Raw genomic sequence first — 24402 nt, forward strand, 5'->3', positions numbered from 1 at the left:
CAGCAGTAAATCAGTCCATCAATTTTGGGTGTTAACAGGCAGAGAAGTCAGGCAAACAGAGTTCAGCAGCAGTAAATCAATCAGAGTATAAACGATCTATCACACCCAGGAACACATAAGGTAACACGTAGGAATTGAAGCAAATTAATGGTGGGTTGGGGAAACCCTCCAAAAAAGAATACACTTATAGCACTCAAGAGCTATTAGTACATGTATATATCAACAAAATTGTGATGAGATAACTCTCAGTTAGTCACAACAAATTATTGAAAAATGATCTTGGGGGAGAGAAAAGGGAGAAAATAAAATATAACTTTTATTAATACAATTACATTAAAATGGGGGGATGCGAACAATTTAAAAACACACACAATATATATATACTAATGTGTTAGACAACCATATGCATCTATCTATGTAATTACCCTCTGTGGATGGAGGATAAAGTTAGAACCAAAGTGAAAATCTAAACTGAGGATGATATTGGGAAATATTGATATCCAGATGTGATCTACGAATTGGATTAATACGTTAGTATGAATATTAGAGTATGTTTTGTGATTGGTCTTGATCATCTGTCAAATGACTCATATACGTATGGTTAGTGTCCCAACCTTAAAAAGTATATATCTTTTTATTCATATTGTGCACCCAAAGAGTCAACAACCTGACTAGTACATTACCTATATTTATTGAACATATATCCTGATATTATGTTCGGTGCTAAATAATAGCAAGAGCATTTCAGTTATTTGTGTTAGTTGGTAACATCACTATTGTGGTCGTATACATTATATATGCATACTCAATTTGTATTTGATTATGTAAAAAATATATATATAATGTGGTTGAGTATAACACCACTGATATAAAGGCTGCACTTGATTATTTGGATGATGGTGGTATATATTATAATTGCAATTCAAGCTTCAATAGTATCTATATAGAACATATGTATATTTGTTATATATAATTTATACATGAGTGTTGCGGTTGGTACTCAGTTTCTACATCTACTTGAATTAAATAGTAGTAGCAATGCTGCAACTATGTATTTAATCATGCATGGTATATATATATATATATATATATATATATATATTTGCAGTACAGTGTATATATATATATATATATATATATATATATATATTTATCTATATGGATCTTCCAAAGTATTTGGGAGTGTGTTTGAAACAGCAACTATTTAGATATTGTATATTTATATTAGATCTAGAAGTTTGTATATTAAAGTTGCCATTATAGCAGCAATTTAAATTATATTGGAATCTAACGCCTAGATTTAGAGTTTTGCAGCCAAAGGGGTGCATTAGATACGCGTGCTTTTTTTCCCCCGCACCTTTTAAATACCGCTGGTATTTAGAGTTCACAGAAGGGCTGCGTTAGGCTCCAAAAAAGGAGCGTACAGGCATATTTACCGCAACTGCAACTCTCGATACCAGCGGTGCTTACGGACGCGGCCAGCTTCAAAAACGTGCACGATTCCCCCATAGGAAACAATGGGGCCGTTTGAGCTGAAAAAAAACCTAACACCTGCAAAAAAGCAGCGTTAAGCTCCTAACGCAGCCCCATTGTTTCCTATGGGGAAACACTTCCTAAGTCTGCACCTAACACCCTAACATGTACCCCGAGTCTAAACACCCCTAACCTTACACTTATTAACCCCTATTCTGCCGCCGCCGCTATCGCTGACCCCTGCATTTTATTATTAACCCCTAATCTGCCGCTCCGTACACCGCCGCAACCTACGTTATACTTATGTACCCCTAATCTGCTGCCCCTAACACCGCCGACCCCTATATTATATTTATTAACCCCCACAACGTCGCCGCCAGCTACCTACAATAATTAACCCCTAATCTGCCGACCGCACCTCACCGCTACTATAATAAAGTTATTAACCCCTAATCCGCCTCACTCCCGCCTCAAAAACCCTATAATAAATATTATTAACCCCTAATCTGTCCTCCCTAACATCGCCGACACCTAACTTCAATTATTAACCCCTAATCTGCCGACCGGAGGCATCTCGCCGCTAACTATAATAAATGGATTAACCCCTAAAGCTAAGTCTTACCCTAACACTAACACCCCCCCCCTAAGTTAAATATAATTTAAATCTAACGAAATAAATTAACTCTTATTAAATAAATTATTCCTATTTAAAGATAAATACTTACCTGTAAAATAAACCGTAATATAGCTACAATATAAATTATAATTATATTGTAGCTATTTTAGGATTAATATTTATTTTACAGGCAACTTTGTATTTATTTTAACCAGGTACAATAGCTATTAAATAGTTAAGAACTATTTAATAGCTAAAATAGTTAAAATAATTACAAAATTACCTGTAAAATAAATCCTAACCTAAGTTACAATTAAACCTAACACTACACTATCAATAAATTAATTAAATACAATACCTACAAATAACTACAATTAAATAAACTAACTAAAGTACAAAAAATAAAAAAGAACAAAGTTACAAAAAATAAAAAAATATTTACAAACATTAGAAAAATATTACAACAATTTTAAACTAATTACACCTACTCTAAGCCCCCTAATAAAATAACAAAGACCCCCAAAATAAAAAAATGCCCTACCCTGTTCTAAATTACAAAAGTTCAAAGCTCTTTTACCTTACCAGCCCTTAAAAGGGCCATTTGCGGGGCATGCCCCAAATAATTCAGCTCTTTTGCCTGTAAAAAAAAACATACAATACCCCCCACCAACATTACATCCCACCACCCACATACCCCTAATCTAACCCAAACCCCCCTTGAATAAACATAACACTAAGCCCCTGAAGATCTTCCTACCTTATCTTCACCATGCCAGGTTCACCGATCCGTCCTCCGAAGTCTTCATCCAAGCCTCGGAAATCTTCATCCAAGCCCAAGCGGGGGCTGGCGATCCATAATCCGGCTGAAGTCTTCTATCAAGCGGCGGCTGAAGAGGTCCAGAAGAGGCTCCAAAGTCTTCCTCCTATCCGGGCAGAAGAGTAGATCTGGACCGGCAACCATCTTCTTCAAGGCAGTGACAAGCGGCTCCATGTTGAAGACCTCCGGCGCGGATCCATCCTCTTCTTGTAACGTCCTACCGGCAACCATCTTCTTCAAGGCGGTGACAAGCGGCTCCATGTTGAAGACCTCCGGCGCGGATCCATCCTCTTCTTGCGACGTCCTAAGTCCGAATGAAGGTTCCTTTAAGGGACGTCATCCAAGATGGCGTCCCTCGAATTCCGATTGGCTGATAGGATTCTATCAGCCTATTGGAATTAAGGTAGGAAAATTCTGATTGGCTGATCGAATTAGCCAATCAGATTCAAGTTCAATCCGATTGGCTGATTGGATCAGCCAATCAGATTGAGCTTGCATTCTATTGGCTGTTCCGATCAGCCAATAGAATGCGAGCTCAATCTGATTGGCTGATTGGATCAGCCAATCGGATTGAACTTGAATCTGATTGGCTGATTCCAAAGCTGAGATTCTATCTTCAGCCTCCTGGATTCTTAGGGAAAAGTGTCTCACTTCTGTGGACAAGGAGCTTAACTCAGAAGAAATTGACCCCAACTCCTTTTTTATTACATCAAATTGTGGAGTAAAAACTTCTGTTAGTTGCGTTATTAAAGTATGTGTATCCAATAATAAAGAGGTTGTATCAGAGGTGGAATCTAAACTAACATCAGCCGGCTTGGCTTTTTTATCTTTAATTTTTACAGGCATTCTGGGTGAACTAGATTTCACCTGTGTGAGAATTTTTTCCATAAAGTGAAAAGCATACACTTAAAACTATAGTGCGAAAACACAAACCAAACAACAATATCCGTGCAAGTTCTAGGACAGTTAACGTGGAGACCTATTACTATCCATCCTTTCCTATTCTATGTGAAAAAAAAAAAAATATTAATTTATTGTGAAATATTCCGGGTTTAACTAGGAACCCCCAATCGGGGATAGAAAGAAGTGAAAGTAGCAAGACAAAACCAATGTGAATTAGGCCTGAAAAAAAAAAAAAGGATAAAGCCAAAGAGAAAACAAAAAGGTACAGCACTCAAGCTTAAATCCCGTTTGGATATTTGGGAGCAACCCCAGACTTATAACTATAACAACCCTCTAATTTTAATACAGAAGTTAATCTTAACATATACATAGGATGAGGTCCATCAAAAGGGAGTTTTCCCCCTCTCCTTAAATCCCTTTATGATGAAGTTCAAATACACTGTAAAGTTGTAAAGACTGTCTCCCCTTAGGCAAAAAATGCAGATAGCTGGCCAACTTCAGTTCCACTGGGTCACAGAATTTATACCGCCCGACAAATGGCAATAATAGGGTATTAGAGTGGAGCAATAAATTAATGTCTTACACTAGTACTTCGTTGAGAGGCATAGAACTGCTTTGGAGAGCTATGACTTGGATCACCGATGCTGTCGTCTGGACCGGCCGTATGCACTGTCTATCCCTACAAGGGCCGAGCATGGAGCACAGCAGCTCCGCCCTCAAGCAGTCCCGCAGTTAGCTAGGTTCCGGTCACCAGTACCTCCTTGTGGCAGTGATAGTCGTGGTTTGACCTCCAATAGTACCCGGCAGAAACGTCCCAGCGGTTTCCACTGTGACTTCTAAGGTATGTGCTTCCTTCAAAAAAAGTGCGGAGTCCGCAACCACTTTGTCTAAAAGGACCTCCAACTCCAAGGTGGGTAGCAACCCTGCCGTAGCCCATCGATTCCTGTGAATTGGTCTCAGGCAAAATGATGTAGAGTGGGGGAGCGATGGTCAGGCACTCGACTTCAGACGCTGACACTAGCGTGCTGCTGCAAGCTTCACCCCCAAAACGGAAGTCCTCAGAGCATGCAATTTTAAGCAACTTTCTAATTTACTCCTATTATCAATTTTTTCTTCATTCTCTTGGTATCTTTATTTGAAAAAGCACTAATGCAAGCTTCTGAGCCATCCCATTTTTTGTTCAGCACCCTGGATAGCGCTTGCTGATTGGTGGGTACATTTAGCCACTAATCAGCAAGCTGTACCCAGGTGCTAAACCAAAGATGGGCCAGCTTATATGCTTACATTACTGCTTTTTCAACTAAAGATACCAAGAGAATGAAGAACTAAAACATAGTGCAGATTGGGCAGACCCGGATCCTCAGAGTTGTCCGGTAAAACCTCTCCTCTTGGCACATAAAGCACAACTCTACCCCCTCGCAGTAGATTGGTGTTGGTTGCCCCTTGGGGATCCACCTCTCTGCTCCAACCGTTAGGTAATGGGATTAAGTCACCAAAGGACTTTAATAAACACTTGCTTTTAAGCAACTGCTACCTTTTAATCCTTTGGTGACCTAATCCCATTACCTGACGGGTTTTGAAGCAGACTTGTGGATCCCCAAGGGCAACCAAACACCAATCTACTGCGAGGGGAGCCTTACCACAACAATTTGTGCTTTATGTGCCAAGAGGAGAGTTTTAGCGGACAACTCTGAGGATCCGGTATGCCCAGTCTGCGTATTTCATTCAGCATACTATATAAGATATTTACGTACAGAATTACGCTATGTGGTGCCTTCTCTACTCTTTTTAAAATAACCTGGAAGTGGATGGCCTTATACCTCGAGGAGAGCTGCCTACCTGTGTAACACACACATGTATTTGATTGGACTTTATATGTGGTGTAGTACAATATGTATTTTTGTGTATACTGTTACAATATTGACCGTGATAGTGGATATAAGTGTCTAAATTGATATGTTGTTATTAACAACTTTTTTCCACTGGTTTATATATGCATACTGTGATAGCGCCCCTATTTTTCACCTTTAGGGTGTCCATCTTTCAAGAGAACGAAGAAAAATTGATAACAGGAGTAAATTAGAAAGTTGCTTAAAATTGCATGCTCTATCTGAATCATGAAATAAAAAAATTGGGTTCAGTATCCCTTTAAATTTAATTGAAGCCCAGTATCAAATAATAATCTTAAAAAGAGGGACACTTTAATTAATTAACGTTTACAAAGATGCTTTTTTAAAAAAAATACCTTTGGTAAATATAACGCCGATCCTCTGCCCGCATTTCTTGCTTTCTTTAGCATATCGATGACGTATCCAATTCCTCCAATTGTTGGGTGCCCCCTTTGGCGTCCAGTTTATGGGTCACGCAACGATTGGAGGAAGACAGAGTCGCCATTGATATGCTAATAAAAGCAGGGGATGCGGGCATAGGATTGGCGTTATATTTACCATAAGTAAGGTAAGTATTTAAAAAAAATAAGCCTTGTAAACTTTAATGAATTAAACCTGTTTTTAAGATTATTATTTGATACTGGGCTTTAAGTCTACAATCACTTTAAGCGCCTCTAGCTTACGGCACAGTGCCATGAGGCTAGCAACAACTATGGGCCCCTTCAAGCAGCTGTCGGAGGTTCTGAAAATATAGATTATTGACCCTTGCAAAGCAGGGAAATGTTATAAAAAGACACTTCTTGCTTGCAGTTTCCACTGTCTAAATGGAAATAAGAAGTGGAAATTAAGGGGACCTGTTGAAGTTAAGACAAGATCTGAAAGTCCAAGAAATATTTCCAATGGAACAGCTCATAGACTGTCAGAAAAGCAAAACAAAACATAAACCCCCACTGCAAAGATCCTGTGGGAAGATTTAACTGGCACTGGAGTAGCAGTGCAACAGTCCACTGTGCAGCAATGTTTGCACAAATGGGATTTGTAAGAAAGGGTCAGCAGAAGAAAACATTACCTGTAATCTCATAGCAAAACACACACATAAGCTTAAGGCATTTGGTAACCAAGTGCTGTGGTCTGATAAATTAAATATGGCTACAATCAGGGCCGGCTCTATAAAAGGTCCCAGGCAGCACTTAAAGTATACTTACAACAAGTAATAAATAAGTTAATACAATTTAGAAAGATATTAAATAAAAGATACCATAAAAAGTTTTTAAAAAGTAATAATAAAATAATATCTTTACTTCAAAATATCTTTCTTAATATATTAGTATTCGGTGTGCGATGCTGGCATCACAGTAAAGGGCTGTGCTGTGAGCAACATTTATCAAGCCCCCCTCCAACCAAATCTAAAAGCAAGAGCACACCACCCCTGCAAGCACTCATACAAGCTCATACATCATCATGTGTGCGCGGTTCAGCCATAACCATAGTCCTGTACAATGTCCATGTTACTACAAAGTCATTATACAAGGTTGATTAGGTTATAGGGACTGACATATGCTCAAAAGTTTTAGTTATAACTAGTACATGGTACATTTTTATACAATTAATTTATATTTTATTGTAACTTATCAACCAACTGTAAAATTATATACAATGAAATATATAATCAAGTTAAAAAAAACAAAGAAAATAAATGGATGAGCAGAAACTAAGCAGATACTAAAGACACGGGCACCAGCACAGTTTTCAGAGGGCTCTTGAAAAGATACAAAAACTAGTGTCTAAATAATATGAAATGTGTCAAGTGAATCAAAACAGTAAATAAATGGAATAAATGTCTACTTAATTGCAAGTATATATATAAAAGTCCCATGTGTAGCAGTCAATAGTGGTTCCTCAAATTAAAAACATCACGAGGATGGGTGGAGGAACGGATCAAACTTTTGCAGTGTTTTGAAGTAAGCTTGGTGTGAAGTACAGCCTCTTCTGAGTTCGGTGATCAATGGAATGGGATAGCGATTCTTGATAGTTATGTTGTTCAAGGCCCTGTAGTCAATGCAGGGTCTGAGCCCACCATCCTTCTTACTGACGAAAAAGAAGCCTGCCCCAGCCAGAGAGGAGGAAGGGCGAATGAAACCTTTAGCTAGGTTCTCTTGGATGTACTCCTCCATGGATTTAGTTTCAGCTTTGGAGAGTTGATAAGTCCTCCCTTTAGGAAGGTCGGGCTCCCGGGAAAGAGGTTGATCTGGCAGTCATAAGGACGGTGGGGTGGCAGCACGTCAGCTACTTTTTTCTCAAACACATCTGCAAAGTCTGCATATAGTGAAGCAAGAGGAGTGACTTTAGCAACGCAGGAGTGGAAACAGGAGGTACCCCAGGAGGCCAGTTCTCTCTCATCCCAGTTGAACTGTGGATTGTGTACCCGAAGCCAAGGAAGACCAAGGATGACAGGCTGTGTTGGGGAATGAATGACATTGAACTGCAGCTGTTTGGTATGAAGGACTCCCACAGTCAGGTTCAGGGGTGCTGACTCAAAATAGATCAACCCGAAACCAAGGGGGATGTCATCCAGAGTAGTTATCTTGAGACAATGTCTTTTCTGCAAAAGAGGCAAACAAGTTTGAATCATGAAATGGTGATCCAGGAAGTTTCCAGCTGCCCCTGAATCAATGAAGGCTTGAGTGTGAACAGTATTCTGAAGGAAGGTAAGGTATCATGATAAGTGAGTTCATCTTTAATGCGTTCATGCACACACCCCCTAAAGGCTGCCTTGAGAGCACTGCCATCCCAAGTGGTTTTAAATGCCAAGGTGCGAAACTCGATGGCAAATTGTGCCACAGTTCTATTGCCTTGGCGGAGATCCAGCAGAGAATATTCTGCAGCAAAAGTACGGCCAGAAGTCCCAAACACAGATGATAATGCAGTAATGAAATCATCAGCATCATGCAGGAATGGAGCGTTCTGTGCCAAAAGAGAAGAGACCCAGGCTAGGGCCTTGTCTTTCAGCAAGGAAATGATAAAGGTGACCCTTGGTGAGACTGAAAGGTGTGAGAATCATTGCGGAAGTGCAGCCTGCATTGGTTAGGAAAACCCCTGCAATCAGTAGTACCTTCATACTTGTCAGGCAAAGGTATCCGGGGTATACTTCCAGAAGCAGAGGAATAAAGTCGCAGTACTAGGAGTAGGGACTGGCGGTGAAACAACAGGAGCGGTATTCCTCGCTGTAACTAATAAGGAGAGTTGAGCGGCAATAGCCTCTAGCTTGGAATCCATATTCTGCAACTGTGTGGTATGGGTTCCCAACATCTGTCCCTGAAGGTAAACAGCTCGTGCCACCTCATCTGGTTCCATGGCCCAAGTATAATGTAATGCTCATTGGATACTCCTCTATCAGACCGAACTCAGCCAGTAGTCTTGTTATCCCGGCGTTGAGCCGAAATGATATGGAATATCCCAGAGCAGAGAAAGTTAGAAAGATGAGGAAGATGGCACTCACTACAGGCAGGACAGTCCCCAGCAGCAAAGCAGTCCAAGGCAAATCACTAGAATGGTCAGGCAGAAAGGGTTTGGCAACAGTAAAGCAGTCCAAGGGCAAACCACTAGAATGGTCAGGCTGGCAGGGATTGGCAACAGTAAAGCATTCCAAGGGCAAACCACTAGAATGGTCAGGCAGGCAGGGTTTGGCAACAGAGAAGCAATCCAGGACAATAGGGGTTAAAGAGGCAGAGTGGTCAGACAAGCAGAGTTCAGCAGCAGTAAATCAGTCCATCAATTTTGGGTGTTAACAGGCAGAGAAGTCAGGCAAACAGAGTTCAGCAGCAGTAAATCAATCAGAGTTTAAACAATCTATCACACCCAGGAACACATAAGGTAACACGTAGAATTGAAGCAAATTAATGGTGGGTTGGGGAAACCCTCCAAAAAAGAATACACTTATAGCACTCAAGAGCTATTAGTACATGTATATATCAACAAAATTGTGATGAGATAACTCTCAGTTAGTCACAACAAATTATTGAAAAACGATCTCGGGGGAGAGAAAAGGGAGAAAATAAAATATAACTTTTATTAATACAATTACATTAAAATGGGGGGATGCGAACAATTTAAAAACACACACAATATATATATACTAATGTGTTAGACAACCATATGCATCTATCTATGTAATTACCCTCTGTGGATGGAGGATAAAGTTAGAACCAAAGTGAAAATCTAAACTGAGGATGATATTGGGAAATATTGATATCCAGATGTGATCTACGAATTGGATTAATACGTTAGTATGAATATTAGAGTATGTTTTGTGATTGGTCTTGATCATCTGTCAAATGACTCATATAAGTATGGTTAGTGTCCCAACCTTAAAAAGTATATATCTTTTTATTCATATTGTGCACCCAAAGATCAACAACGCTGACTAGGTACATTACCTATATTTATTGAACATATATCCTGATATTATGTTCGGTGCTAAATAATAGCAAGAGCATTTCAGTTATTTGTGTTAGTTGGTAACATCACTATTGTGGTCGTATACATTATATATGCATAATCAATTTGTATTTGATTATGTAAAAAATATATATATAATGTGGTTGAGTATAACACCACTGATATAATGGTGCACTTGATTATTTGGATGATGGTGGTATATATTATAATTGCAATTCAAGCTTCAATAGTATCTATATAGAACATATGTATATTTGTTATATATAATTTATACATGAGTGTTGCGGTTGGTACTCAGTTTCTACATTTACTTGAATTAAATAGTAGTAGCAATGCTGCAACTATGTATTTAATCATGCATGGTATATATATATATATATATATATATATATATATATATATATATTTGCAGTACAGTGTATATATATATATATTTATCTATATGGATCTTCCAAAGTATTTGGGAGTGTGTTTGAAACAGCAACTATTTAGATATTGTATATTTATATTAGATCTAGAAGTTTGTATATTAAAGTTGCCATTATAGCAGCAATTTAAATTATATTGGAATCTAACGCCTAGATTTAGAGTTTTGCGGCCAAAGGGGTGCGTTAGCTACGCATGCTTTTTTCCCCCCGCACCTTTTAAATACCGCTGGTATTTAGAGTTCACAGAAGGGCTGCGTTAGGCTCCAAAAAAGGAGCGTACAGGCATATTTACCGCAACTGCAACTCTCGATACCAGCGGTGCTTACGGACGCGGCCAGCTTCAAAAACGTGCACGATTCTCCCATAGGAAACAATGGGGCCGTTTGAGCTGAAAAAAACCTAACACCTGCAAAAAAGCAGCGTTCAGCTCCTAACGCAGCCCCATTGTTTCCTATGGGGAAACACTTCCTAAGTCTGCACCTAACACCCTAACATGTACCCCGAGTCTAAACACCCCTAACCTTACACTTATTAACCCCTATTCTGCCGCCGCCGCTATCGCTGACACCTGCATTTTATTATTAACCCCTAATCTGCCGCTCCGTACACCGCCGCAACCTACGTTATACTTATGTACCCCTAATCTGCTGCCCCTAACACCGCCGACCCCTATATTATATTTATTAACTCCTAATCTGCCCCCCACAACGTCGCCGCCAGCTACCTACAATAATTAACCCCTAATCTGCCGACCGCACCTCACCGCTACTATAATAAAGTTATTAACCCCTAATCTGCCTCACTCCCACTTCCCGCCTCAAAAAACCCTATAATAAAATATTATTAACCCCTAATCTGTCCTCCCTAACATCGCCGACACCTAACTTCAATTATTAACCTCTAATCTGCCGACCGGATCTCGCCGCTACTATAATAAATGGATTAACCCCTAAAGCTAAGTCTTACCCTAACACCCCCTAAATTAAACGAAATAAATTAACTCTTATTAAATAAATTATTCCTATTTAAAGATAAATACTTACCTGTAAAATAAACCCTAATATAGCTACAATATAAATTATAATTATATTGTAGCTATTTTAGGATTAATATTTATTTTACAGGCAACTTTGTATTTATTTTAACCAGGTACAATAGCTATTAAATAGTTAAGAACTATTTAATAGCTAAAATAGTTAAAATAATTACAAAATTACCTGTAAAATAAATCCTAACCTAAGTTACAATTAAACCTAACACTACACTATCAATAAATTAATAAATACAATACCTACAAATAACTACAATTAAATAAACTAACTAAAGTACAAAAAATAAAAAAGAACTAAGTTACAAAAAATAAAAAAATATTTACAAACAGAAAAATATTACAACAATTTTAAACTAATTACACCTACTCTAACCCCCCTAATAAAATAACAAAAGACCCCCAAAATAAAAAATGCCCTACCCTATTCTAAATTACAAAAGTTCAAAGCTCTTTTACCTTACCAGCCCTGAAAAGGGCCATTTGCGGGGCATGCCCCAAATAATTCAGCTCTTTTGCCTGTAAAAAAAAAACATACAATACCCCCCCCCAACATTACAACCCACCACCCACATACCCCTAATCTAACCCAAACCCCCCTTAAATAAACCTAACACTAAGCCCCTGAAGATCTTCCTACCTTATCTTCACCATGCCAGGTTCACAGATCCGTCCTCCGAAGTCTTCATCCAAGCCTCGGAAATCTTCATCCAAGCCCAAGCTGGGCTGGCGATCCATAATCCGGCGGAAGTCTTCTATCAAGCGGCGGCTGAAGAGGTCCAGAAGAGGCTCCAAAGTCTTCCTCCTATCCGGGCAGAAGAGTAGATCCGGACCGGCAACCATCTTCTTCAAGGCGGTGACAAGTGGCTCCATGTTGAAGACCTCCGGCGCGGATCCATCCTCTTCTTGTGACGTCCTAAGTCCGAATGAAGGTTCCTTTAAGGGACGTCATCCAAGATGGCGTCCCTCGAATTCCGATTGGCTGATAAGATTCTATCAGCCAATCGGAATTAAGGTAGGAAAATTGGATCAGCCAATCAGATTGAGCTTGCATTCTATTGGCTGTTCCGATCAGCCAATAGAATGCGAGCTCAATCTGATTGGCTGATTGGATCAGCCAATCGGATTGAATTTGAATCTGATTGGCTGATTCCATCAGCCAATCAGAATTTTCCTACCTTAATTCCGATTGGCTGATAGAGTCCTATCAGCCAATCGGAATTCGAGGGACGCCATCTTGGATGATGTCCCTTAAAGGAACCTTCATTCGGACTTAGGACGTCGCAAGAAGAGGATGGATCCGCGCCGGAAGTCTTCAACATGGAGCCGCTTGTCACCGCCTTGAAGAAGATGGTTGCCGGTCCGGATCTACTCTTCTGCCCGGATAGGAGGAAGACTTTGGAGCCTCTTCTGGACCTCTTCAGCCGCCGCTTGATAGAAGACTTCAGCCGGATTATGGATTGCCAGCCTCCGCTTGGGCTTGGATGAAGATTTCGGAGGCTTGGATGAAGACTTCGGAGGACGGATCGGTGAACCTGGCATGGTGAAGATAAGGTAGGAAGATCTTCAGGGGCTTAGTGTTAGGTTTATTTAAGGGGGGTTTGGGTTAGATTAGGGGTATGTGGGTGGTGGGTTGAAATGTTGGGGGGGGTATTGTATGTTTTTTTTTTACAGGCAAAAGAGCTGAATTATTTGGGGCATGCCCCGCAAATGTCCCTTTTCAGGGCTGGTAAGGTAAAAGAGCTTTGAACTTTTGTAATTTAGAATAGGAAAGGGCATTTTTTTTATTTTGGGGGTCTTTGTTATTTTATTAGGGGCTTAGAGTAGGTGTAATTAGTTTAAAATTGTTGTAATATTTTTCTAATGTTTTGTAAATATTTTTTTTATTTTTTGTAACTTAGTTCTTTTTTATTTTTTGTACTTTAGTTAGTTTATTTAATTGTAGTTATTTGTAGGTATTGTATTTAATTCATTTATTGATAGTGTAGTGTTAGGTTTAATTGTAACTTAGGTTAGGATTTGTTTTACAGGTAATTTTGTAATTATTTTAACTATTTTAGCTATTAAATAGTTCTTAACTATTTAATAGCTATTGTACCTGGTTAAAATAAATACAAAGTTGCCTGTAAAATAAATATTAATCCTAAAATAGCTAGAATATAATTATAATTTATATTGTAGCTATATTAGGGTTTATTTTACAGGTAAATATTTATCTTTAAATAGGAATAATTTATTTAATAAGAGTTAATTTATTTCGTTAGATTTAAATTTTATTTAACTTAAGGGGGTGTTAGTGTTAGGGTAAGACTTAGCTTTAGGGGTTAATCCATTTATTAGAGTAGCGGCGAGATCCGGTCGGCAGATTAGGGGTTAATAATTGAAGTTAGGTGTCGGCGATGTTAGGGAGGGCAGATTAGGGGTTAATACTATTTATTATAGGGTTATTGAGGCGGCAGTGAGGCGGGTTAGGGGTTAATAACTTTATTATAGTAGCGGTGTGGTCCGGTCGGCAGATTAGGGGTTAATAATTGTAGGTAGGTGGAGGCGATGTTGGGTGCGGCAGATTAGGGGTTAATAAATATAATATAGGGGTCGGCTGTGTTAGGGGCAGCAGATTAGGGGTACATAGGTATAATGTAGGTTGCGGCGGTGTACGGAGCGGCAGATTAGGGGTTAAAAAAATATGCAGGTGTCAGCGATAGCTGGGGCGGCAGATTAGGGGTTAATAAATATTATGTAGGTGTCGGCGGTATTAGGGGCAGCAGATTAGGGGTACATAGGGATAAAGTAGGTGGCGGTGGTTTGCGGTCGGCAGATTAGGGGTTAAAATGTTTTAATAGAGTGGCGGCGATGTGGGGGGGGCCTCGGTTTAGGGGTGCATAGGTAGTTTATGGGTGTTAGTGTACTTTAGAGCACAGTAGTTAAGAGCTTTATAAACCGGCGTTAGCCCATAAAGCTCTTAACTACTGACTTTTTTCTGTGGCTGGAGTTTTGTAGTTAGATTTCTAACGCTCACTTCAGCCAAGACTCTAAATACCGGCGTTAGAAAGATCCCATTGAAAAGATAGGATACGCAATTGGCGTAGGGGGATCTGCGGTATGGAAAAGTCGCGGCTGGAAAGTGAGCGTTTAACGCTGGTTTTGACGGCTAACGCCAAACTCTAAATCTAGGCCTAAGTATTTAGTTTGTAATACTCCTTGCTAGGAATCAAAATAGCTGCAATTATTTGATAAATAGGTAGTATCCATCTTACATACTCAAAATATCTTTTAGAAAAAAACAACAGTGTTGCAGATGATATTGGATCTATGTATTTAATTAAATATATATATTTTGTTCACTGCCACCACAAAGCAGTATAGTCAAAAATAACAAACTAGTAAGCTGTATACTGAGGTCTGATTATATTGCAATACACATCATTACTGTGCTGGTGTATACTGTTTAATAAATGGACACCAGAGCTGCAGTTGTATCACTGCCAATAGAACATAAGCAAATAAGTGTAACGTTCCTATAAGCTAAATGGTAAAATCAGCTGGCAGCACAATCTCAATCTTAATTGTGCTAGTATATGCTGTTAAATAGATATATTATCCTTATGAACTGTATGATTAAATCAGCTTGCTTGTTTTTTAAGTAACCGCCGGAACTGCAGTTTATACACTGCTGTTACAGCACCTTGAAACAAATGCAGCTTCTCAGTGTGTTAACTTTAGGGATAACCTTATAGTATGTTCTTCCTTTTAGTTATGCTCTCTTATATTGTATTTATAAAAAGGCACCTTGTATTTGGCGATACTAGTTAGGCTAATCATTCAATTGCATTCATACTAAAACGTCAACTTCCCATTTACCAATAGTTTTTAGAGTTCTAAGCCGCCATTATTGGAATTATCAGAAATTCTAAGCAGCCGTTATTGTTAATGGTACTGAGTTAGATTTAAGTATCAGATTCAAATGCGATAAATTTTACATAGATACTGCTTGGTTTTTATAAAGTTAGTGAGTCCCTAACATGTTTCGCCAGTACACCCGGCTTTTTCATGAATGTTTATTGATATTTCCTTTGTTAAAAAAAATAAAATACCTATAATTAAAAAAGAAAAATCTTTTGTCTTACGAGTTTTTGACGGTACTTTGTCATCTAAAGGTCCTATTACTCATCAGACAATCCCTCTTTTAGTCACATGTAAAGGTAATCACTGTGAATCGCAAGAATTTGATGTAACATTTTCACTCATGTTCCCTATAGTTTTAGGACTCAAATGGTTACAAAAACACCAACCAGAAATTAAATGGGTATCTTCTGAGGTAAATTTTAATTCTCAGTTTTGCAAGGAGAATTGTTCCTCCACACTTAAAGTCCTACAACTTAATGTTGAATCTATACCATCAGAATACTCTAACTTCAAAGATGTGTTTAATAAAAAAGAGGTGGAAAATTTACCACCTCATAGGAGCTATGATTGCCCCATAGAATTGCGACCAGGGTCACCAATACCTTACGGACGAATATACCCACTGTCCCAGACTGAGTTATCTCATTTCAAAGAATATTTGGATGAAAACCTCAGGAAAGGTTTCATACGTCTTAGCACTTCACCAGCAGGTGCTGATGATCCTTTAAGACCTATCATAGATTATCGCGAATTTAACAAGATTACCATTAAAAATAGGTATCCACTTCCTTTAATTCCAGAATTAATTGAAAGGTTAAGCACAGCAAAATTTACACCAAGTTAGACCTTAGAGGTGCATATAACTTAATCAGGATTCGTCAAGGGGATGAATGGCTTACAGCCTACCGCACCATATATGGATTATTTGAATATCTGGTGATGCCATTTGGGCTCTGTAACGCCCCAACCACATTCCAGAATTTTTTCAATGGTATCTTTAGAGACCTTCTGGATGTGTTTATGATTGTTTACCTTGATGATATCCTCATATACTCAAACAACTTAACAGAACATATATTTCATGTTACTACTGTACTCTCTAGATTACGAAAACATCAGCTTTTTGCCAAATCTGAAAAATGTATAGTTCACGCCACTGAACTTTCCTTCTTAGGCTATAAAATAAGTCCTACTGGCATTCAAATGCAAGAAAATGATGCTTAATGTATTTAAACTTCATGGACTACCTAGCTCAATAGTATTCAATTCACTTCTAAATTCTGGAAAGAACTTTGGTTTCGTCTACAAATACAACGTAAGTTATCTACAGTATACCATTCACAATCTAACGGGCAGACTGAGAGGACAAATCAAAGTCTGGAGCAATACTTACGAATTTATTGTTCCTCCAAACAACATTCATGGGTGGAATATTTACCATTCGCAGAATTTGCTTATAATAACAGTAAGAATTCATCTACGAAGCATACACCTTTTTTCTATAACTATGGATTTAACCCTTCATTTCATTTGGAGTCGAACCTACAAACTAAGTCACCTACAGTTGAGGATTTTGTTAACAGACTATCTCAAACTCTACATCAATTAAGAAACAATATAGCAGAAGCACAGCAGAAACAACAATATTATTATGATCTCAGTCGCAGACGAGCCCCAGAATATCAAATTGGTGATAAAGTGTGGCTCTCTACCAAACATCTATGTCTTGGCACTCCTCCCAAGAAGCTCAGCCCAACTTTCCTAGGGCCTTATGAGATTGTGAAGATTGTAAATCAGAATGCTGTCACATTGCTTTTACCCCCATCGATGAAGATACATCCAACCTTTCATGTATCCTTATTGAAACCTATGTAGCTCAGCGTCAATCACAGGATACTACAACGGAAATTCTCTCTCCGGAGGATCGTGATTACGAAATATCTCAAATTCTCGATTCTAGACGTTTCAGGGGAGAACTTCAGTACCTCATTCATTGGAAGGGTTATTCAGCCGAGGAAGATACTTGGGAGCCCTCATCTTACATTTCTGCTGATCACCTGATATCGATCTTTCATAATCATCACCCTGATCGTCCTAAACCTTGAACCCCTGAGGTGTTCCTAGGTGGGGGGATATTGTCATGTTCTGTCTCTTTAAGAAACAATTAGTTCTGTTTGCTCTCCTTTTAAATAGAGGTTGGACTTCCTGCACAAATTGCTTGGAAGTTTTTTCTGTGTTACATTCAGATCGTTTCTAGCCAACCTCTGTCTCAAGATTTATTTCTGCCTGAGTATATTGTCTCCAGTATTCAAACTTCAGTAATCTTGTTTTTGTTACCATCAGAGTTTCTCAACCTTTGAATCCTTTAGCGTGTGTTCTTGGAATTCCATGACAGCTGAATCAGTGTATTGGAAACTGATCATCACTACAGCCTCGTTTTGGATCCACTCTCTCTCTCAGACTTTCAGCTGTTTGTTTTAACATACACATTCTGCTGCAGCTTCCAGCCTCAAGGTACTGATTTCTGCAAATCCTCCTTGTCATATCTTATGTTTGATGAACTTCCTTACAACTAACATACTAAGCAATGTCTCTGATGTGCTCTGTTTGCTAAAGTTATCTAAGATATGTAATCCTACCTCGTTAACTGTTTATACACAATCTCTTTCTACCAGTCACTGGAAAAGCTGAATCTTCAATTTGTTTACTGCCATATTTTTTCCTTTTATTTTTTTTATACCGGTATAAGCAGAATAATATATATATATATATATATATATATATATATATATATATATATATATATATATATATTATACAGTATATATAGATACATGTATTCTCTTTTAATGCAGGATTACTCACTCGGCATACAAAGAAGAGTATTCAGGGAATAGTTAATCTGCAGAATAATTGCAAACTGTTGTTCAGGTGTTAATTTAAGATTCATTAATTCTAAACAACAACTGCTACATTACTTTCATTTCAAATTGTTATTTTTTCCCTTTCATTTTAAAACTGGTTATTCTCTACATATAGATCCTCTCATTGAATACTTGACACTCGTTTGCTGACTTCTATAATAATTTATATAATCTCACCCCCTCTAATGGAAATTTAAGCAAAACAACAGAATTAGATAATTTCTTAGAAACGTCCCAGCTACCAGTGATAACAACCAAAGATAGAGATCACTTGAATGCACCGATAACGTCTCAGGAAGTTTATCTAGTCATTAAGGAGATTAAGAGAAACAAAACCCCGGGCCCAGATAGTTTTACAGGATCCTTCTATAAGGATCTCCAACAAGTCCTTGTTCCTCTGGTAAAACTGTTTAACCTAATTATGCAGGGAAATGAGATACCCTCAGACATTTTACTTGCCCCAATCTCAGTAGTACCTAAACCAGACAAATGCCCTCAATACCGCCAAAACTATAGACTAATATCACTTATTAACCAAGATATCAAACTTTTTACCAAAATACTAGCAAACCGATTAAACTATGTTATCACTAAATTAATTCATTCGGATCAGGTAGGATTTATCAAACAGAGAGAAGCCCCGGATAATACTCGTAAAATCATAGACCTTATAAATTACACCCAGAGTAGAGAGATGCCTTCTCTGTTCCTTGCCCTGGACGCAGAGAAGGCATTTGATAGAATCAATTGGGATTACTTGCATGCCACTTTAGACAAGTTTGGAATAATAGGCCCATTTCATAAAGCAATCTCGAATTTATACTCAATCCCGGAAGCATTTATCCGGTTAGCAGAATATCAGTCCAAAAACATAAAAATTTGAAATGGTACAAGACAGGGGAGCCCCTTATCCCCTCTCCTTTTTGCTCTCAGTATTGAGCCGTTAGCAGCTAGAATTAGAGATAACCCAGATATTGCTGGGATCCCAATTGGTTCACAAAATTATAAAATATCACTATTTGCAGATGATATCATACTAACAGTCATCAAGCCGCTTCTTTCTATCCCACCTCTATACTCCACTATTCAAAAATTTGGACAATTGTCGGGATATAAAATAAATAAAGAAAAATGTGAAGCAATAGGTATACAGCTCCCGCAATAGACAAGAAAACTATTAGAGATCAATTTCTCATTCAAGTGGCCCAAAAAAACGCTTAAATATCTGGGAATCAATCTGACAGCAAAGATATATAACTTATACAATGAAAACTACACCTCAATGTTTAGGCATATTAGAAAATTACTGGGCAAATGGTCCCAATTTAAAATCTTTTTATTTGGCAGAATTGTCACAACAAAGATGTCAGTCCTGCCCCAGATCGCTCCATCCATACCACTAGGGGTGTCCTGCTACATGTGAGTGTATTCATCACACACAATAGTCTGATTACTTCCAACAATATTGGGCCATGCGGTGCTTCTGTCCTCTTGTATTCACTGCAGATCACTGATCCTGGATCGTGGCTTCGATCCTCTACAGAGGCTGCCTTGAACATACCTACCACTTATCCATACTGACACCATCATCTACACAAGATTTTGTCCTAAATAGTCATTTAAGGACTTTTATATGTTTTTATGGTTTTCATGATTATCATATTGTATGTTTGGTGCACATTTACTATTGTGTCTTGTGATATATTTGTCACTTACTCCTATTCTCTTTATTGATTCATTTGATATAACTGTATATCAACCATTGTTTTATTTAATAAGGGCGCCCCCTATCAATGTATCTGTATCTTTGTAAGTGGAGTCTTTCTGACAACAATTCTGGTGTTGGCTGTCCCTTTAAGTTTACATTCACTTTAAATATATGGCCTAGTACTGTTGATACAACTGATCTGTGGTATAATATGAAATGCACTCACATTTAGAAGAGCACCTCCCTTAGTGCAATAGAGACAAGCTGGGATCAATATGGTCACCCAGTAGACTGAGTCTCCGGCAATCAGAAGCTCCCGATTCATTGACCAAAATGGGGTATATATGATGAGAAAAAATAGAAATAGTCCAGCCGCAATTGGTTAGTAACAAAACTTACTTTATTTAAAAAACTAAAATTGATAGCAACGCGTTCCTTTAGTATCCCTTTAATAGAAAACATAACTATATGTATGATTAATCATTTTAAAATATCATTTATTATTTTTTTTAACTGCATTTGTACAATGTCCACAGCCTGGGTCTCTTGATCTAGCTTTTTCAAATTTTAAGAGACATTAATAAATGAATTAGAAATCCTACAATGTGGAAACATTTTGCAGTCCAAATTAATAAATGAAGCAGAGACTAAAACAATTTGGTTAAATATTGAGCCTTATCTTTTGATGAGACATGATTTGGTTACTTTGAATGAACTTTTTGGTAAAGGTAATGCAGAGAATCCCATTGTAGGACTTCTGTCTGGATTGCCTTCATTTAGTCCGCCTTCTTTGTTTTATCCTGTCCTAAGAAGAGGACCAATTTTATAAAAATTCCAAGTGAGAGTTGAACAAGATTTAATAGATTTGAAAAGAAAAGACACAATAGGAGGATGCAGTTATCAAAATTAGAACAGAAAGTCTTGGATGGTTTACAGAAAAACAGCAATATAGTCAGGGCCGTCTTTAATACTGACTGGGCCCTGGGCAAACATTTCCTTGCCCCCCCCCCCCCCCCGCCGATGCAATCTCGCTCTCCACCCCAAAAAACAACTAAATCAATTTTTTTTTTTTTAAACGATTAGCCCAGCAATGGATAATCCACTGCTGGACTAATCATTTTCAAAAAAATATGAAATAAATTGCAATATGTGAAACTGGACCTAAGCAGTACTAATAAGTAAATAAATAAATAAATTCCTCCACTGTGGATTAATTTAAAATATTTACTAATTAATTAAATGTTGGTTTTTAATTTATTTATATATTTTTTTTAAGTACATAAATATTTAATGCAATGCACGGCGTTGCATAGTAAACATCAGTGTCGGACCTAATGTCTACAAGGCCCCGGTGCAAGAATTTATTTTGGGCCCCCCTAAAAGCTTCTCACCAGTTTTGCAATATTCACTACATATTTATTGTTTAGACAGCCACTGTACAGCAAAATTACCACTTTCATGAATACCAAGGGAATGCCTAACATAACAAACTCCCCTAACCCATATACCCACACACACTCCAGAGCATACACATACACACACACACACACACTCCAGAGCATACACATGCACATGTACACACAAACACACACTCTCCAGAGCATACACATACACATGTACACACAAACACACTCTCCAGAGCATACACATATACATGTACACACAAACACACTCTCCAGAGCATACACATATACATGTACACACAAACACACTCTCCAGAGCATACACATACACATGTACACACAAACACACTCTCCAGAGCATACACATATTCATGTACACACAAACACACACTCTCCAGAGCATACACATATACATGTACACACAAACACACACTCTCCAGAGCATACACATATACATGTACACACAAACACACACTCTCCAGAGCATACACATATACATGTACACACAAACACTCACTCTCCAGAGCATACACATATACATGTACACACAAACACACACACTTTCCAGAGCATACACATATACATGTACACACAAACACACTCTCCAGAGCATACACATATACATGTACACACAAACACACACTCTCCAGAGCATACACATACACAAGTACACACAATCACACACTCTCCAGAGCATACACATATACATGTACACACAAACACACACTACAGAGCATACACATACACATGTACACACAAACACACACTACAGAGCATACACATATGCATGTACACACAAACACACACTACAGATCACACACAAATTTATGTACACACTCCAATATATAATCCAATATTAAAAATACAATGTATGTGTGCCTTAAGACTGAAGAGAGCAGTGTCTGCAGCTGCACAGATGTTCAAATCCTCATGTGTCTGCCGCTCCAGCTTTCTGCTGCATGCGCCTACAGTCAGCCCTACCCTGAACAATCCCCACCACCAGAGCAGTTACCTGGTAACAGTGGTAACCCCAGCAGGACCTTTTCTTATACAGTATGATTGGTTGGATGCCGAGTTAGGGCTTAGCATTCAGTGCTGCACAGTGCACACCTAAAACAGCACATGACACTAGCTTGGCATGTCACATGATCCCAGCACAGTCTGGCACAGTTTCTCACAAATAAATATAAGCAGAGTGCTTTTGACTGTGACAGTATTAGGACTGACATGAACCAAAAAAAAAAAAAAAAAAAATTTTTTTTTTTAGCACTCTTGGGCCCCACAACAAAGACTGGGCCCTGGGCAGCTGCCCCTTTTGCCCTGTGTTAAAGACGGTCCTGAATATAGTGATTCAGGGGGCTGACAAAGGTCTGACTTTGTCTCAAAAGCATTAAGGTAGTTACAGCATCCACAACAATATATGATTCTGAAATCTGATCTAACTATATGCTATTAGAGGGCCTTTAAACACCTTGTTGATGATGGAAGGGAGCAAAGTTTCTATGACGATACTACTTGGAATTATCTATATGTGGATTCCAGTCATCCACATCTTTAATCACTTACCTAAGGTACATAAATCCTTACTAAATGTGGTGGGTAGAGCTATAGTTAGTGGAATAGGTTCACTTTTGAAACATCCCTCACAGTGGTTGGACAGCATATTACATCCTTTAGTAATCAGTCTACCCAGTTATTTGATGGATACTAAACATCTTCTAAACTTGATGGATAAGTTTAATTGGAGTAAGGATTTTGGTTAACGGTTGGTTAAAGGTGGATGTAAAAGCTTTATATTTACCAATACCACATGACAAAGCCATAAAGGCTATAGAGGTTTGTTTGTTTTCTGAAAAAGGTACCAGACTATATTTATGAGTTCTGTCATTTTGTCCTTAGGGTAACTCATTTCCTTTTGACTCATAATTATTTTATGTGTAAGAGCGTGTTTTACCTCCAGAGATGTCGGACAGCCATGGTGGGAGAGGTTACCTCCCTTGTATTCCAAACTCTTTATAGGTCGGTGGGGAGCTGTTGCATATCTATGGATGTGCACACTTCCTCAGACAACAGGTGGTTTTCAATAAGAGATATTTATTTATTTATTTATTTATAAAATATTTTACCAGGAAGGATATATTGAGATTTCTCTCGTTTTCAAGTATGTCCTGGGATCACAAAACATTGCAATTGATACAATAGGGTACAATAAAATACAAAAACAATAATAATACACAATATATGCAAAAATTTAACATAGAACAGGTAGGAAATATGTAATCTACCATGACAGGTGCATTCTGTTTTGAGATATGCAGAGAGGGATCTCTTAAAGGATATTAGACTTGGGGCAGGTTTGAAAGTGTGCGGGAGGTCATTCCATAACTGTGGCACTCTGTAGGAAAAGGAGGATCTAGCTGCTTTCTTTTTGTATTGAGGCAAGCTAAATAATGTGCTGGTACTGGATCGGAGGTTATAAGAGGTGGGAATAGCCGGGGAGAGCATTCTGCTCAGGTAGGGAGCTTCCCAGAAAGGCTCTTAAACACAAGGCAGGAAAGATGGAGGGTGCGTCTGGATTCCAGCGTATATAGATGACTTGTTGTTTGTGTAGAGAGGTGAAAAGGCCAATGCGGACAGATATGTGGAGTTTTTGAATGATAATAATGTGGCATTAAGTTGAAACATGTATTCAATGTAAGCTTAATTAATTATCTTGATATAACAATAAAATGGACAAATGAGGGCAGAGTGTAGAGGAAACCAGTTACTGCATGAAATTGCCACCCAAATAAACGGCTAGATTACAAGTTTTTGTCGGTAAGGTTTGCG

Source organism: Bombina bombina, chromosome 4 (genome assembly GCF_027579735.1).
Source record: "Bombina bombina isolate aBomBom1 chromosome 4, aBomBom1.pri, whole genome shotgun sequence".
NCBI classification, from domain to species: domain Eukaryota; kingdom Metazoa; phylum Chordata; class Amphibia; order Anura; family Bombinatoridae; genus Bombina; species Bombina bombina.